Consider the following 18,561-nt stretch of genomic DNA (forward strand, 5'->3'; position numbering starts at 1 on the left):
TGCCAGAACAAGTGTGAGAAAGAAAGCTGAGTGACTTTCAATCACTTGCGTTCTCTCTCTCTTTGGTTGCTTAACTAGTAGGTGTCTAACTCTTCCTAATTCACAAATTCTTTTCTTTTTTTTTCTTTTTTTTTTTTTTTTTTTTTTGCGGTACGCGGGCCTCTCACTGCTGTGGCCTCTCCCGTTGCAGAGCACAGGTTCCGGACGCGCAGGCTCAGTGGCCATGGCTCACGGGCCCAGCCGCTCCGCGGCATGTGGGATCTTCCCGGACCAGGGCACGAACCCATGTCCCCTGCATCGCCAGGCAGACTCTCCACCACTGCGCCACCAGGGAAGCCCCACAGATTATTTTCTTAGACGTCACTTCATTAAAGTCTGGTCAGGATTATTATTCCCAGATGGTTAACACTGAGGCTTGAGAACACAGAACTTGCCCCAAATAGCCCAGCCAGGAGGGGTGGGGGAAGAAAACAGAATCCAAATTCTCTGACCCCAACCCCTGTCCTCCACCACATGGGGTAGATCTGTCTTTCCCAGGTGATAGAGGTTGTCCTGGGCAACCCCATGGAGGAGAACAATGTGTGCTTAGCTTTACTTTCTCTGTTAAATGCCAGGGGACCTCAGATACATATTAGGATACTAGATGATATTCTAATTAAATAGCTTTGTAATATTAATTTGCGATTATATTTGAAAGGAAATTCCTAGGAAACCTAAAATATGCCACACATTTGAGCACATTTCCATCTATCCTACTTCAGAATTCTCCCCGAGTTTAATTTGGCCCGTGATGTAAACAATCCCTCATTTTCATCCAGAATGTGTGGCATGTTGCTATGTTTTCAGGAAATAGACAAATCATCTTAATTTATGTAAAGAGTATTCCTAAAGATATGATAATGGAATCTGCGAGGCGTAAACACCGAATGTGTAAATATCACAGAATTCTCTCTGCACATATTGTCTCCGAAGGGGAACCGAATCCCTTTGCTGCAAACAGTCCCTCAGGAGAACCTGACATTTTGTTATTTTGATGTTAATGTGCACGTGCCGGGGGCTGGGAGGCAGAATTCTAAAAATATCCCCCAGATTCCAACCCATCAAACACTAGTTTAGGTGCTGCCCGGAAGGGACTTGGCAGGGATGGACCTAGAGTCTGTCATACAGAGTGAAGGAAGTCAGAAAGAGAAAAACAAATACCGTATGCTGACACATATATATGGAATCTAAGGAAAAAAAAAAAAGGTCATGAAGAACCTAGGGGTAAGATGGGAATAAAGACGCAGACCTACTAGAGAACGGACTTGAGGATATGGGGAGGGGGAAGGGTGAGCTGGGACAAAGTGAGAGGGTGGCATGGACATATATACGCTACCAAACGTAAAATAGCTAGCTAGTGGGAAGCAGCCGCACAGCACAGGGAGATCAGCTCGGTGCTCTGTGACCACCTAGAGGGGTGGGATAGGGAGGGTGGGAGGGAGGGAGACGCAAGAGGGAAGAGATATGGGAACATATGTATATGTATAACAGATTCACTTTGTTATAAAGCAGAAACTAACACACCATTGTAAAGCAATTATACCCCAATAAAGGTGTTTAAATATATATATATATATATATATATACCCCAGATTCCAACCCGTCAAACACTAGTCTAGCTGCTGCTCGGAAGGGACTTGGCAAGGGGGTTACGGTTCCCAACCAGCCGACTTTACAATAGGGAGTGCATCCGGGATTATCCGGGTGGGTCCAGTGCTGTCACGCGAGCCCTTAAAGGCAGGAAAGGAGCAGAGGATGGGCACAGATGGTGGGAGCAGGGGAGGGACGCCCCCCACCCTTCTGGTCTGAAGATGGGGAAAGGGGACCAGGAGCCAAGGAGCCTCTAGAACCTGAGGTCCACCCTCCACCTTCAGCCATCATGGAAACGGGACCTCGTCTAAATGACCTTGGAAGAGGACACATCCCAGAGTCTCCAGCAAGGAGCACAGCCCTGCCGACACACTGATCTCATCCTGTGAGACTCCAAGCAGTAAACCAGCCAAAGAGAAGCTGCGTCCTGGGCTCCTGACCCATGGAAACTGTGGGATCAGAAGTGGGTATTGCTTTAAGCTGCTAAATTGGCAGGAACTTATCACATCGGCAACAGGAAACTGATAAGCACGAGTGGGAGAGTGGCCGTGGGCACACACGTGTGCATATGAGCAAAAGGGCCTTTTCCCACCCTCCTTTCTCTAAGGGAAAAACAGAGAAGTGACACTAAAAACTACAGTGATGTGCCCATGTGAGAGTCACAGACTTGACGCTTCCTGTAACTGTCCTTGTCACTTTACCGTGTAGCTCTTCACTGTCCCAGAGGGACTGTGCACAGCTGGAAGGTCAGAATGTATTTTCATGTCTCTGATTTCCCAAACGATAAGCACTTAACATATATATATTTGCATATGCTAAGTGTGCCAAATATAAAATGTAGGCCATCTATTTATTACTAAAACTCACTCTAAAGCAATAACTAACACATGGCAGAGCTCTTCACCATGGCACGATTTTTTGCGTGTTGCCAAATTTTCAGCACACACAGTGCATTTACTTTTCTTTTCCAATTTTTTTTTTCCTTCCAATGGGGAAGAAGAGAATCCTACGTAAGGCCTTTCATTGAATTAAAATGTTATGGCACAAATTTCTGTACCTTGTATGTTCCTTGTATTCCTTACTAGGAGAACCACAAAAGGGATATATTGATCATAAATAAGCATATGGTTCCTAAAAACGTTAGCCACTGAAAATGATACTGACCCCATAGATTCAGATACGACTGAGTCAGTATTTAGCTGCTCACTTAAAGAGTCCACAGAGGCTTTAAAAAAATAGCCACTAGATAAAAAAACATTTTTGCTGGGAGATGAGTTCTGTTGTGATCAAAAAGACAGAGATCGAGGCAGAAAAATACGTCAGTCCACGGTGCTGCGGAGATAATCACAGGCAGTGATGAAACACACACACTTGTGTCCTGCCTTAAGAAAGAGCTCTTAACTTAAAAGGTGGAATAGGACCATTCTCCTGGAATATGTTGGTTCCCATTTTTCCTGCAATTTAGGATTCCTTCCTTTTGGGTAAAGAATCAAGGACGGCTAAGGAATTTCATTAATAAAAACAGAAGAAATGCTTTACAGTTCACCAAAGAGGAGGGAGGCATAGGGGATCCCGCCCACAGTTGAGAGCGGTTTTGCGAAATCCTATTTAATGTACTCAGAACAGAAAGAAAGAATGATGGCATGGCGGTGTATTCTATTGTGGGCAAGCTACTACCTTGGAAACGGTGTGGCAGTCAGTCTTTGAGCAAGGTAGCTCTACCACAATAAAATGCAAAAATGTAAATAATAAAGATATTTGAAAGCTAGTGTGTCTCCCAAGGGTTCTTAATCTTTTTGCTGACATGGATCCCTTTGGCCATCTAGTGAAGCTTATTCTCAGAATAATGTTTTTAATTGCATAAAATGAAATATATAGGACTAACAACCCAGTGTTTTTAATGGGCGAAATATTTGAACAGACACTACCAAAGAAGATGTACAGTTTGGCAAATAAGCACAGGAGAAGTTGCCCAAAACCACTGGTCATTAGGGAAATGAAAATTAAAACTGCAACGAGCTACTACTACTCACCTATAAGAATGGCAAAATTAGAAAAGTAAACAACAGACAACAGTAAATGTTGGCAAGGATGCAGAGCAACTGGAATGCTCACACACTGCTGATGGAAAAGCAAATAGTACAACACTGTGGAAAACAATTTGAAAGTTTCTTATAAAGTTAAACATACATGTGATTCAGCAACCCCATCCTACTTACTTATCCAAGTGAAACGGAACTAGATTCACACAGAAACTTATACGCACATGTTATAACCATTTTATTCATAAGTGTCCCCAACGGAAACAACCCAAATTCCCCCCATCTGGAGAATGGTTAACCACAAGTGAGTACTTCCATACATGGAATACTACTTAGCAATATTGATACACACCACAGCAAGAATGATTCTTAAACCCATATGCTAAGTGAAAGAAGCCAGACTCAAAAGGCTACATATTGTATGATTCTATTTATAGAACATTCTAGAAAAGGCAAACACTCTAGGAATGGAGAACAGATCAGTCGCTGCCAGGAGTTAGGGGTGGGGTTGGAGGGTCTGACTGTAAAGGAACAGCATAAGAGTAGTTTTAGTTGGGGAGGCAAAGACTGTGTCTTGATTGTGCTGGTGGTCACGCATCTCTATGCCCTTGTCAAAACTCATGGAGCTGTACCCCAAAAAGAGTGACTTTTAAATCCTGAAAAAAAATTTTTTTAATTGTTCGTAAGTGAAGTAAGCCAGGCAGAGAAAGACAAATATCATATGATATCACTTATATGTGGAATCTAAAACAAAAGATACAAATGAACTTATATACAAAATAGAAAGAGACCCACAGACATAAATTTATGGTTACCAAACAGGAAAGGTGGGGCGAGGGATAAATTAGGAGTTTGAGATTAACATATATATCACAGTACTATATATAAAATAGATAACCAACAAGGACCTACTGTACAGCACAGGGAACTCTATTCAATATTGTGTAAACAACCTATAAAGGAAAAGAATCTGAAAAACAATAATTATACATGTATAACTGAATCACTTGCTGTACACCTGAAACTAACACAACATTGTAAATCAACTAGACTTCAATAAAAAAATAAGTAAAAACTAACCATAAAGTAAAAAAAAAAAAAAATATATATATATATATGTATATATATATTGTTCCCACCATAAAAAAGTGTTTTAAGGGATGAGGAATATAGGATGACAAAGGAAGCCAGTTATATGAAAATGAAGTGTAAATTTGTTCCCCATCTAAATTTCCAGACCCCCTGAATTCTATCCATAGACTCCCACGAAATCCCAGGTTAAGAATCCCCGAGAGCAGACCAACACGATCAGCGATGTTATGAGGAGAAGAGTCTCTGTGGCCAAAACAGTTTGGAAATGCTGGCGTCCTCACACCTTCTCCAGTGGCACCTGAGGTAGCTATAGCTCTCAGCGCACCTGACCACACATGGCACTTGAGGAGGGGATACGTGTCCCAGAGAACCCTTTGGAAATACCATGTTAGATTAGCAGATTCTTGAGGGTGGTGCCCACGGTTTCCTGACCTTTGGGTCCCCAGCACCTGGCCCAGGTAGAGACTCAATAAACACCTGTATTTGTTAAAACAAAATATCCATCTTTTTTTTTTACTTCTAAAAAAAAAAAAATCGGGGCTTCCCTAGTGGCGCAGTGGTTGAGAATCTGCCTGCCAATGCAGGGGACACGGGTTCGAGCCCTGCTCTGGGAAGATCCCACATGCCGCGGAGCAACTGGGCCCGTGAGCCACAACTACTGAGCCTGCGCGTCTGGAGCCTATGCTCCGCAACAAGAGAGGCCGCGACAGTGAGAGAGGCCTGTGCACCGCGATGAAGCGTGGCCCCCCCTCGCCGCAACTAGAGAAAGCCCTCGCACAGAAACGAAGACCCAACACAGCCAAACATAAAAATAAAATAAAATAAATAAAAAATCAATTTCACCTATTTACCATACAACTCAAACTTCCAAGAAATTTACTTAAAATACTTTGTTGCTTTAATACTAAGGATTTATATAATAATTTTAACATGAATTGGGATTGATAACTTTATTATGTACACAGCACACATCGTGGAAGAAATTAACCTGAAAAATTACAGTTGACAGAATCTAATTACATAAGCCACCATGAATGCAAAGCACCTCTTAATTTTATTTTACAATGCATATTAAACTCCTTCCCCCCAAATACAATGGCTTAATGTTGTAACCTGAAATGTATGCCAATCCAAGGTTTAATTTTGCTTTTAAGATTAAGTAGCACATGTGTAATTTAAAAGTCATTTGAAACAGCAAACAATGTCATTGGGCTTACAATTAATACACTTTTGACAACTGCAAACAAATTGAATGCGTAAATCTATTCACAACAATCTCTGTATTTAACAGCTGCAAACAAATTGAATGCGTAAATCTATTCACAACAATCTCTGTATTTAACAGACATGTCACTTTGCATGACTATACAGTTAATTTTCATTCTCCAGCGTGAAAGCTGATTTATGGCGACCGTGACCTCCAACACTGCTCTCAGCATTTTGTTCAGCTATAACAGTTGGGCTGGACAAAAAACACTATGAAACCAAACGCTACGATTTTCTTTTCTTTTCTTTTCTTTTTTCAAAATTTTTTTTGCTGCACCACACAGCATGTGGGATCTTAGCTCCCCGACCAGGGATCGAACCCGCGCCCTCTGCATTGGAAGCATGGAGTCTTAACCACTGGACTGCCGGGGAAGTTCCATTATTTTTTTTTCTGATGTGACATCGGTGAAGTCCTTATCTACCTAACACTGTGCTTTCCAAAATGTTATTTCAAAGACAGATACACATTTCCAGTGTATACCTCCAAGTCTGTACTGAGGGTAGGATGTTTCCTATTCACTCAGCCTTGTAGGTGGATTCAACATCAGACGAGCACGCTGTCTAACCCAGCACAGCAACTCCGTCACACACCCAGAACAAATGGTTCTAAGCGCATAGAGAAAAACCAGGAAAGAAGTAAAACGGGAATGGATTGGCACTGGAAAACTTCCAAAAGGAGGCCAGATAGAATCAGTACGTGCATTTAAAAACAGAGAATTGCTGTATCTGCACGAAGTTTTCTACTATTTCCTTCCCGCTCAGAAATTCCAAGCTCTAAGGAAACAGACAGGCTTGTCAATAACAAACACGGTTTACTGAAAGGGGGAGCAGGTCAGGAAGCCAGCACACGATGACAACTGGATAAACAAAACAAGAGCAACAACTCAGAGAATCGTTTCTCTGTTAAATGAAAGGATTTTTAAAGTCTGTTCAGATATTGCATGAGAATGGTTGGAAAATGAGTGAAAAACAGCCAATATCCCAAATAAATCTTCTTTAACGTTTTGTTTTAACTATAAATCTGAAGGCTACCATTAATGCAATTTACGAATCTTGAGAAAAAAGGTAATTCAGGGTTACCGTATCTAGGAAATCAATATTCCCTCTGATAGTTTTCACAGAGTGCATTAATTTTCCTGGCCAAAAAATGATGGTGCTTTTTGTATTTTATACTGAAATACAATATAAAATATGGAAAAATCCATTTAAATAATAATCATAATAAATAACACATTAAAATGCACCAGATAAACGGGTGTCACTATTCACTCTCAAAAGTAAAATTAAATCAGGAAAGTAATTCACTGTGTCCCACCACGGAATCAGAATCACCTGTATCCTGATATAAAGGACCAAAATAACCCACTCACAAATGTTACTTATTGTATTTTCTTTAGCCACATATTTTATTCAAAGATGTGGCCATCTCAGAATCATGGTCTGGAATTGCAGAAAGAGGCTCAAAACAAGCTGCCCGCATTTCCAGGCCCATCCCCTCCAAGCTGTTCTGCTCCTTACAACCCGGTGTGCAGGTCTGGTGACAGGCCCTGCTTAGAAAGCAGACAGATCCGGGTTGGAAGCCCAGCTCTGCCACCTTCTAGGGAAATGGCCCTGAACAACTCATGTCACTTGTCCACGCCTCAGTTTTGCTAACCATAAGATGGCCTGACATCTTACATATATTCAACTTAAGAAAATTCAGCCACACGAAGTGAATCCACTGTGTCCCCCGGTGCCGTCTCGGGGGGGGCATCTTGTCACAATGACTATAATTCCAGTAGCTAAAGGAATGCATGTTTTAATAACACGGCGTCTGAAAATAGGTCAGTACTTCCTTTAGTGTCAACCAATGACACCTACGGGTTCCAACGCTGGAGGAAAAGGTAGCTGAATTAGTCTTACTGACATAGTAACACACGTGCCGCCCTCCTGCAGGTGTGTGACCTGCCCTGGGGCGGAGGCCACTCCAGTAAACCCGCCTGTTCCTGTAACTCCGTGAGGAAAGAGACAAGAGCTACGCACACGCCTGACACGTGGAGGCCCCTGAATGGCAGCTGTTACTAGTCCCTCTGTCTCTCTCTGTCTCTGTCTCTCTGTGTCTCTCTCTCATCTCTGTCTCTCTGTCTCTGTCTCTCTAGCTCTCTGTCTCTTTCTCTGTCTCTGTCCCTCGGTCTCTGTCTCTGTCTCTCTCGTCTCCCCTACTAGATCACGACAGCCGCTTCCCGACTGCCTCCCATTCCCCGTCTGCTGGTTCTCCCTGCCCCTGTACCCCCAGGATTACTCTGCCCACACGGAACCTGTCACCAGTCCACAAGGAGCAGGGCCCACGTCTCTCTTGCTCCCCACGTCTCTGTCTTGCTCCCCACGTCCCTGCCGTCCAGGCTCCTGCACTCAGTTAACCAGGAAACGTGAAAGCAGCTCTAGGAAATGGAACCAAATATTCCTGCTGGGATGTGAAAGCTTCCCACAGAAGAAAATAAAACTAATATTAAAGGTGAATTTTCCAAATCTGACTTCCCAGACAGAACAACTATAAACGCTCGTTTCTTTACTCATTCATGGCTAAACATGCTCACATTAAAACAGCCTCAGGGGTGAGAACAAAATAAAAACAAGCCCTTTAAAAATTTTAATAGCCTGTACTTCCTTCCAGAAGACAATCAGTTACAGCAGAGGAGAAAATGAAAAAAACAAAAACCTCAGTGTTTTTTTTTTTTTCACACAGCAGGAGACATTGCAAACAGTTATCTATAAAGCTGTAACGTTTCCTCACTACGAGCAGAGGAGGAAACCTAAAAGGTGGAAATTCTGCCTTGAGAAAACACAATAAAAAAAAAAAGAAAACACAATATATAGAGTCTTGACCTTAAAAAAAATTGTTAAGAAGTGATTATTTGTTCCCTAAAAGGATTAGCTGCTTTACAAAAGGATTATCTACAGACTTCTAGAAGGTATTAAGCTTAGCCAGTGTATATAAAACCACGATTCAAATTAACATAACTTTTCAGGAATATATTAATATGTAACCACTGGGTTTACTTGGAGACAAAAATAGCCCTTGAGTTCAGTACAAACCAGGCAGCATGAATGCCAGTGTTTGGGGGCTGCCCTTAGCAGCCTCAGCTCTCATCCTGCTTCCTGGCATCCCTCTTACATGCACTGTCGGTGGTTCAGAGCGCTCCACCCAGTGCAGGATCCTACCTGTGGTCCCACCTCCACTCACCAGCAGCCAAACTCTGGCAGGGAGGTGATGCAGGCTTCAACAATCCATCCTGCCCAGGACTGGCTCTTGCGGGCGAGTTGTGTATCCAGGGATGCTCTGGAGCTGCTGGTAGAGGCCACAGCTGCGAGGGCCCAGTGGCAGCAACGTCCAGCAGACCCAACAGCCACGGACCACAGGCCACATCCTCATCAAAACCTCCTGTGGCCTGGCCTGGACTGTGGCTCAGGCTGTGAGCCCCTGGGGTTCCTGCCCCTTTTCTGAAACCAGTTCTCCAGTCTTCCATTTGATTCTAAGGACTACTCAGTAACCTTCTGTCCAGCTGCTTTTCTCAATTCTGTGGCGTACAGCTAAAAGCCACAACTCATACACCCAGGATAATAAACGAAGCAAGGTTCCTCACCAGCACCTACCCTGGGGAAAGGGCTGGTCATCCTTCCCTGCGTAAGTAGGGCTAACCTGAGTGGCCAGCAGAATACTGCAGAAGAGACCTTGTGACTTCTGAGGCTAAGATGCTGCAACTTCTGCCTTGCTTTCTCTGGGACCACTCTCTCTGGGGGAAGCCAGCTGCCGGTCATAAGGATGCTCACGTTGTCCTATGGATATGTGTCCACGTGGGGAGGCACTGAGGCCTCCTGCCCACAGGCGACATCAGCTTGGCAGCCATGGAATTGGATCAGCCAAGCCTCAGACGTACCGGCTTCAGAAGGTGAGCTGAGACCAAACTGCCGAAGGCCGCCTGTGCTTAGTCCGCAGGACCACCTCTTCGGTGCCTGGGAATGTGCATTTCAAATGCCTCTGCTTAAAGTAGAAATGGTACTGATGGCTGAGGTTTTCTCACTTGGCTCGTTCATTAAAGCAGCTACTTTCTAGCGAGCTCAGCTACAGCTGTACTCGATAACTTGTAGATTTAAAAATTATATATTATCAATAGTTTTTAGGAAAGATGAAAGCACTAAGATATGGGGGGTCCGTGCCAATGTTTCCATGTTCTGTAACCAAATGGGACCCTACTGAACACTTCACCCACGTTGCGCTGGTTAATCTTGCAGTTTTTATTGCTTGGGTCATTAAATACCCCCCCTGAACACAGGAAGGGACGTTGGGCAGAGAGGAACATACCGACCGTAGGCCAATGGTGAAATCCTGCTGACAAACATACCTCTGGCCAATCACGCATCTTGAAAACATTCCCTTGTCCTTCCTGATGAAGAAGCAGGCCTGTGGCCCTATAACTCCACCCCATTTCCAGCTCAAACTCCTTCTGGATAAAAACGCTTCAGAGTTAGTTCTCACGTGCTCCTCTAATTTGTTCAGTTTCTCAGAGACACGGTCCACCTCACACCGTGGTTAATTGTATTTTTTATGCATTTTGACACAGCATTTAAACCTCCACCCAAATACTCCTTGTACTCGTCATGGATGTTTTCTAGCTTAAGCCTCCTGCCGGGAAACCGTTCCCTGCCAGCCAGGCCAGACAGTGCAGCGATCGCTCGCATTTCATCGGGATCCGCGCTGCTCTTTTAAGGGGCTGAGCTCCCACCGACCAGAAATCAGGCCGCGGGAGATGAGTGCAAGGGAGTGGGCACCCCACCTGAAGGTCAGCTCCAAGCCCGGGTTCATCCAGATCCCGCCAGAGGTAACAAGAAGTAACGTATGTGTGGTCTGGACATTGCATTAAAGAATGACTGTGACTCCAATGCTAGGGTATCTTGATAGAATTTTTCCCAAAGTAGAAACTCTCCATGGAGCCCTTAAAACAAACCCAAAATGATTTTCGCATCAGGAGCAGCTGGGCAAAATCATTCTGTTATTCGGTTCTGCCGGGCTTGCAGCACTTAGCCCTGGGCATCTGTGGTTCCTCAGGCCTGAGTCAGGGTCTCTCCTGCAGCCCCTGGGGTGGCCCCTGTTCCCGGAAGCCTGTCCCCCTGGCCTCCTCATGTGATGAGGCCATTGGATCTTTTCATTTTTTGGAGACTGGGCAATAGGAGGGAGGAAACAATGGGCATTTCTTGAACTAGCTTTCCTATTGCTCGTTTCAAAAGAATGGCACGCCGGCCACTCTGAAGGTGAAGTGTCAGCTCTCAGGGCCACCGGTCTGGGCAGGCGTGCAGCGGGCGGGAGAGCTGCCAGATGCACGAGGCCACTGCCACTGACATGGCCACTGCCACCGCGGGGCAGGTGTCTGGGGTCAGGGCCCTCACTCCACAGCGCGAGTGGCCCCACCGCGAGAGGGTGAGCTCAGCGGGGTCTGGGGTTCTGGAAGAAGAAGCCCCAGGGGTGGAGCTGAGACTGGGGAAACACAAGAGAGCAGAGTGGGGAAGCGGGGAGCAGAAGGGGAGCCTGGGGGGGACAAGCCTGGCCACAGCCAATGGGTGGCCCTGCCGCCCACTTTGGCCTTAGAGTCCGACCTCCTTTGAATGTTAAGGTTAGAAAGAGAGTCGCAGGAATCTGTATTCACTACAAGATAGACGGGCTCTTTAAAGAGAGGCTGGCAAAATTTCAGTCCCAGGCGGCAGCCACTCAGCCATCAATACCCACGTGGAAATGGGGCCCCTAATGAACACACACTGCTCCGGATCCACGGGGAAGGGAAGTGGGCACAGTCCCTGGCACAGGAGAGCCTCTCAGTCCCACGTGGATGACACCAGGACCTCGGGGCGGCCCCCTCGCCACACACGGTCCCCAGAGCAAGGCTGAGCTGGGCGCCACCAGCCTCTTAGGGGAATCCTGAGGGCAGACAGACAGACAGACATGGAAGCCCAGGTGCCAGGTAGAGGATGCAAGGGCAGGACCCGTGGATTCTGTTCAGCCCTGGAGCCCCAGCCCCAGTAGGTCTCCCGTTCATATGTGCTGAACGGATGACTGAATGGACATATGTACATGACTACAAGTCTCCTGGGGCTTCAGGGCTGCGGGCAGGAGCCTCCACCAGCACCAGCATAACGCTGGGAATCCCACCCCCCACTGTTTATTCCGTTTAGGCCTCGTCTTTCCCAAGCTGTCGTCTTATAAAAAGCAACACTTGAAACTGGCCCCCACTGAGTCCCTAACACCTCGGTCATGGGTTAGTCTATCCAAGAGCTCTCATTTAGGACAGAAGTGGCCCGACTGAAAGGGGAGCAGAGCACGGACGAAGGGGATTCACCGAGGATACAAGTCTCCCTCGGTGCAGGCACTCATGACTGGCCCCCTCCCAACGATGGTTGCATCTCAGTCCTGAGAGCCACGGGTACCAGGTACCATCTCAATCCTGCTGTTGGCCCTGCGAGGAATCGGTGCCTCTTCTCCACCTGCCCAGGCAGCCACGGGGCCGCCTATACCTCCGGGGCCACCCTCTGCCCTCTGTCACTGTGGAGAGTCCTGACCTCGCTCCTGGGACCCTGCAAAAAGCCCCTGACGTCTTCCACCTGGCCACACATCGGGATTCCCTGGGGAGCTCTGTGAAAAATGCAGCTGCCGACCTCACGGCATGCAGGATGCTCTGGGACCTGCCCTCTGGGACCTCCCTGATGCACGGCCCACTGGAGGAGACCACTGAGAGCCCCCCGGGCCCCCAGCCCACCCCTCATCAGCCACCTCCCCTTCCTCAGAACCCCCACCCAAGTCCCTCCTCTGATTCCAAGACCCTTCCCAGGAGGCCGAGGGGTCCTCACATCTGCTCCCTGAGTGGTCCAGCCTCTTCCCCTCCCCTGAAGGCCCCAGCCACCCCACCCCAAGGTGATCTGGAGGGAGCTGCTCCACTCCCGACCCCTGGCAGGACACGGGGCCCAAGCCTGGACAGTCAGAATAGGGTGAGCCCTGGCCACGGTGCAAGCTTTGGGGACGGCAAGTGGCCGAGGCCTGGCTCATCAGAGCCAAGGAGACCCACCTGGGAGCCTACGGCTGCACCTGCTGGAAAGGCTCTCTCCTGGGGGGATGAGAGGCTGCTGGGGAAAGAGCCTGTCCAGGCGAAGGGGAAAGGACGGCGGACCCTGACGGCAACGCTGAGCCACTGGATCCCGCTCTTCCTGAACCTTCAGTTATGTAAGTCAAGGAGGCCTCTTGTGAACCCGAGTGGAGTGAACCGTGTCTCCACGTCTGACACCCTCAGATCCCTGACAATACACAGCCCGCCTCTTCCAGTCTGCAGGGCGACATCACACCTTCCTCTGCACTGGGGCCCCAGGGAAGGCCAGGGGAGTCGTGGAGGAAGGGTCAGCCCACACCCAGGTACAGACTCTCCAGCAGACCCTCCCACAGACGGGCCTGGGAGGCTACAGCCACGTCAGTAATGGGAGCTGCTTCTTCTGTCCCGCCACCGGGACCCCCACCAACTAGCACCGGTGATCGGAGGGGAGTGTGGTGACCTCAGGGCAGCTGCACACCCACCAGCTCCCTGGGGATACATACCCTGGCTGGGGGTGGGGAACAGAGTGGACCCTCAACCAGACTCAGAGTGGAGGCAGCAAGGGGCTCCTCCCAGAAGGCAGGCCCCCCTCAGGCTCCAGGGGGGCCAAGGGACTCTCCTCATGGGCACCTAACCGATGTCTCGTATCATTGGCAACAGAGGTCGAGCCCCAGGGTACCAGATACCAATCACGCCACACGTTTCAATGCATATAGTCACCATCAATCAAGCCCATTACATCCACACAGCCAAGCAATTCCCGCCCAACATCGCTCAGGCCATCGGCTCGGAAGTCACTCTGGGAAGCACGGCCATGCTCCCTGCCTGCCGGCTCTGAAAATGGACACAGCACATGGAGCCTGGCTGCTCCAACCTCCAAGCCGGTCACTAAAGAAAGCATAATCTCTGTAAAGCACTTACAGATCACTGCTATACTGACACAAAACAAGACAAGAAAATCCATTACAAAGTAAAATAACGAGGAATGATGTCCTTGATTTCTGCCCGGCACTGCCTGCCCATTCAGGATGTGCATTTTACTATAAAAAACAATAAATCATTTGCTAAACAAAAGCATGCCACGTGCAAGAAACACACGTGACTGCCTTCTAAAATACCGGCTGGACGCAGCTGGCCAGGCCGAAACCACACCCAGAGGAACAGGCTGGCGAGAGTCAGGCCAAGCAGACACAGGATGGAGGCCCAGCAGTGAGGCCACAGCCCCTCACATCCAGACTCTGCTAGAGGCTGGAACGTTCAACTCCTGTCAAAACAGACAGATAAGCTAGGCTTTCGTGTGGGGCCTCCACACGAGGGGCCCCTATTTCCCGAAGCCCCAAAACTGAACAGGGGGGTCAGACACAGGAGGGAGGATAAAGGGGTCAGCCCACCAGGGTGGTGAGAACAGGAAAAGGATGCTCGGTTGGACTTGTTCTCAACTTGTCTGTTTTTCTTTTTGCAGACGCCGCCCTGCTCTCATCAGTCCCTGGCCCACCATCTCCTTGAGTCCTAACACCATGCCTTCAATTAAGTTGCAGAGTTCTGATGGATAGATATTTGAAGTTGATGTTGAAATTGTGAAACAATCTGTGACCATTAAGACCACGTTGGGGCTTCCCTGGTGGCGCAGTGGTTGAGAGTCTGCCTGCCAATGCAGGGGACGCGGTGGGTTCGAGCCCTGGTCTGGGAAGATCCCACATGCCGCGGAGCACCTAGGCCCGTGAGCCACAGCTACTGAGCCTGCGCGTCCGGAGCCCATGCTCCGCAACGGGAGAGGCCACAACAGTGAGAGGTCCGCGTACCGCAATGAAGAGTGGCCCCCGTTTGCCGCAACTAGAGAAAGCCCTCGCACAGAAATGAAGACCCAACACAGCCAAATAAATAAATAAATTAATTAATTAATTAAATTTTTTAAGAAAGACCATGTTGGAAGATTTCGGAATGGATGATGAAGGAGAAGATGATCCAGTCCCCTTGCCAAATGTTAAGGCAGCAACATTAAAAAAGGTCATTCAGTGGTGCACCCCCGACAGGGATGGTCCTCCTCTCCTAAGGATGATGAGAACAAAGAAAAGCGAACAGATGACATCCCTGTTCGGGATCAAGAATTCCTGCAAGTTGACCAATGAACACTTTTTGAGCTTATACTGGCAGCAAACTACTTAGACATCAAAGGTTTGCCTGATGTTACCTGCAAGACTGTGGCTAATATGATCAAGGGAGAAACTCCTGAGGAGATTCGAAAGACATTCAATATCAAAAATGATTTTACTGAAGAAGAGGAAGCCCAGGTACACACAGAGAACCAGTGGTGTGAGGAGAAGTGAAATTTTGTGTCTGATGCTGTAACACTGTAAGGATTGTTCCAAATACTAGTTGCACTGCTTTGTTTATAATTGTTAATATTAGAAAAACGGTCCACAAATGCAGCAGCAAATCAGTTGTATTTTAGCAGAATGTCGTCCTCATTGCATATGTAGTTTCAGTACAGATTCCAAACTTATGGCTCAGTTTCTTCTAGTATGATCAAAAGTTATTTTTTCTTTGCTCTGAATAAAACTGAACTGTGGGTTCTCTATATAAAGTGGCATTTTGGGCTTTCCCTCTTTTTGTAAAGCAATTTCTGCCTAGTTTATTGTCCAGTTAATTTCAGTTTAGTGACTTTTAAAAGTTGGCATTGTAAATAAAACAACTTGCAAAAAATTTTCCGAAATAGAATTAACAACATATTATCTTTATTCATGACTTGGCAACTGGAAAAAGGCTACTTGAGGTAAATGTTATCAGAGTGGGGTTATCAGAATGTCTTCCAGCTTCCTGGAGTCCACGGGTATCGATTAGCCTGTATGTAGCAGGGCTCCCTTAATTAGATCTGAGGACGTGTTTTTGCATTTTTAATCCTCTCAGCTTTGAATATGCTGGCTAGAGGCTCAGTTACTACTCAGTTTGTGGTTTGAGAGGAAATAGAATTAGACAGTTTGCTGGCTTTTCAATTAAAAAAGACACTTGACCCATGTGGTGTGTCATCTTTTAGTAATCCTATGTGGGGAAAACCATAAATACTACTTGTGTGTAAAAAATAATTTAACCTTTAATGTTAACATGTGTGGCGTAACGCAGAAAGCATCAGTCACAAATGCAAGATACTTTCAATAAAAAGTAAGTTACATTAAAAAAAAAAAAAAAGGATGCTCAGTCCTGGTCAGGACATGGTACCAGGAACAGGCATTGTGACCCCGGCAAGTCTCAGGCTGCTCACCTAGGGCAGGCATTGTCCTCAGACTCTAAACAGGGAGCTCACACAGTTCCCCAAACTTCTCAAAGAGAAAATGTCTAAAGCAAAAAGGTAGACTTGGCTTTGGTATTTATTCATTTATTTTCTTTTCCATTACAGTTTATCCCAGGAGATATATATATATATATATATATATTTTAAAGAAGATGTTGGGGGTAGGAGTTTATTAATTAATTAATTTATTTTTGCTGTGTTGGGTCTTCATTTCTGTGCGAGGGCTTTCTCTAGTTGTGGCAAGCGGGGGCCACTCTTCATCGCAGTTTGCGGGCCTCTCACTATCGTGGCCTCTCTTGTTGCGGAGCACAGGCTCCAGACGCGCAGGCTCAGTAGTTGTGGCTCACGGGCCCAGTTGCTCCGTGGCATGTGGGATCCTCCCAGACCAGGGCTCAAACCCACGTCCCCCGCATCAGCAGGCAGACTCTCAACCACTGTGCCACCAGGGAAGCAGATATCTCAGGATATTGAATACGGTTCCCTGTGCTATACAGTAGGACCTTGTTGTTTATCCATTCTATATATAATAGTTTGCATCTGTTAATCCCAAACTCCCAATCCATCCCTCCCACACACCCCCTCACCCTTGACAACCAGTCTGTTCTCTATGTCTGTGAGTCTGTTTCTGTTTCGTGGATAAGTTCATTTGTGTCATATTTTAGATGCCACACATAAGTGATATCAGATGATATTTGTCTTTCTCTTTCTGACTTACTTCGCTTAGTATGATAATCTCTAGGTCCATCCATGTAGCTGCAAATGACATTATTTCACAGAATTGGCTTTGGTTTTTGGTAAACTGAAGGACTTATACGGAAAATGTATTTCTAGTTACTTAAAAACAAACGAGGGGGCTTCCCTGGTGGCGCAGTGGTTGAGAGTCCACCTGCCGATGCAGGGGACACGGGTTCGTGCCCCGGTCCGGGAAGATCCCACATGCCGCGGAGCGGCTGGGCCCGTGAGCCATGGCCACTGAGCCTGCGCGTCCGGAGCCTGTGCTCCGCGACGGGAGAGGCCACAACAGTGAGAGGCCCACGTACCGCAAAAAAAAACAAATGAGGAAGGTTATTGAGAAAATAACTAGAAATGAGTAAAAGTGTTTTCTTTTTTATTTGATGAAAATCAGTGGGAAGGGTGCCTCTTTAGTGTGCAGTGAATTCGGTTTCCTGAGCACAAAACCGTGGTTTCATTGAGCCAGGTCGTATGTCCATCCTGGGCACTGTTCTGCACACAAAGGTACCTGGACCTGGCTCCATTTGTAAAATGAAGGGAGAAAATGAAATTTTTTTTTTTTTGGCCGCATGGCATGCGGATTTTAGTTCCCCGACCAGGGATCGCACACGCACCCGCTGCAGTGGAAGCGCGGAGTCTTAACCGCTGGACCGCCAGGGAAGTCCTGAGAAAATGAATTTTTAATGCAATGCAATTGTGGGCCTCACCATCATTCCTGACCTCCATGACTTTGAAGGGTGTTTTACAGCCCAGGGAGCCCTCAGGAAAGCTCCCCTTCCCCGGCATGGAAGACAGAACTTGAGTTTCCCAGTTGGGCCAGTTCGTGGAAATCTACAGGGAAGGTTCTCACTCCGGCTGGCTAAGAAATCGGCAAAGGCACTCAACCTCTGTCAGAAGCTCCTCCTCGGGGGCAGCCGGCCTTCTTCGCTCTTGTAAGTGTGCGTCTTTCCTCTCTTTCTGCCAGCGGGACAACTGCCAGGACGCTGACCAGCTGGGGCGGGCCAGCTGCATTAAGCATCCCTCAGATTTGGTTTGCGTAAGTGACCATGATTCTCTGAGCCTCTCCCCCAGCTGCTGTGCTCCACTCCTTTAATAAACGTCATTGCTTCAAATCTGGCTTTTCTCCACTTAAAAAGGAAACTTAAAATGTGATACAGCAAGCTAGACTGAGGTCTGCAAGGCAAGAGTCCTGGGTGCAGGAGAGAGTGGGGTGACTCCCAGTCTATACCTGTCAGAGGCGAACGGTGGCCACATGCAGGTTCGTGAGCCCTTCCTACCACAATTCCTCTGAGCCGGCTTCTCTGATGACAACAGCCACCATTAAATGACCTATTTCATGTTATTTTATTAGGAATACTGTCCAATCCCCCGTGTACAACGTACGCTGTAACCAAATTTCTCA

General features: G+C 47.0%; 1 pseudogene; it reads left to right on the plus strand.

The window, feature by feature from the left end:
- Positions 1-14,655: 14,655 nt before the first annotated feature.
- LOC112403875 (S-phase kinase-associated protein 1-like) lies at positions 14,656-15,594 on the plus strand (annotated as a pseudogene).
- The last annotated feature ends 2,967 nt before the right edge of the window (positions 15,595-18,561 follow it).

This window comes from Neophocaena asiaeorientalis, unplaced genomic scaffold, assembly GCF_003031525.2.
Source record: "Neophocaena asiaeorientalis asiaeorientalis breed wild unplaced genomic scaffold, Neophocaena_asiaeorientalis_V1.1 scaffold108, whole genome shotgun sequence".
Classification (NCBI taxonomy): Eukaryota; Metazoa; Chordata; class Mammalia; order Artiodactyla; family Phocoenidae; genus Neophocaena; species Neophocaena asiaeorientalis.